This window comes from Salvelinus fontinalis, chromosome 3, assembly GCF_029448725.1.
Source record: "Salvelinus fontinalis isolate EN_2023a chromosome 3, ASM2944872v1, whole genome shotgun sequence".
Lineage (NCBI taxonomy): Eukaryota > Metazoa > Chordata > Actinopteri > Salmoniformes > Salmonidae > Salvelinus > Salvelinus fontinalis.
This window is the reverse complement of record NC_074667.1, coordinates 66,538,367-66,539,021: the sequence shown is the minus strand read 5'-3', so window position 1 is coordinate 66,539,021 and position 655 is coordinate 66,538,367.

The window sequence follows — 655 nt, the reverse complement described above, 5'->3', positions numbered from 1 at the left end:
ACATTGTGTCTGTCTGTCTGTAGGCCAGAGACATTGTGTCTGTCTGTCTGTAGGCCAGAGACATTGTGTCTGTCTGTAGGCCAGAGACATTGTGTCTGTCTGTCTGTAGGCCAGAGACATTGTGTCTGTCTGTAGGCCAGAGACATTGTGTCTGTCGGTAGGCCAGAGACATTGTGTCTGTCTATAGGCCAGAGACATTGTGTCTGTCTGTAGGCCAGAGACATTGTGTCTGTCTGTAGGCCAGAGACATTGTGTCTGTCTGTCTGTAGGCCAGAGACATTGTGTCTGTCTGTCTGTAGGCCAGAGACATTGTGTCTGTCTGTCTGTAGGCCAGAGACATTGTGTCTGTCTGTCTGTAGGCCAGAGACATTGTGTCTGTCTGTAGGCCAGAGACATTGTGTCTGTCTGTAGGCCAGAGACATTGTGTCTGTCTGTCTGTAGGCCAGAGACATTGTGTCTGTCTGTCTGTAGGCCAGAGACATTGTGTCTGTCTGTCTGTAGGCCAGAGACATTGTGTCTGTCTGTCTGTAGGCCAGAGACATTGTGTCTGTCTGTCTGTAGGCCAGAGACATTGTGTCTGTATTTCACATTAGTTTCACTCTGTTTAGAAGAGATTATGGGGCTTCCTCTCATCACTGGTTTATTAGTATATTGC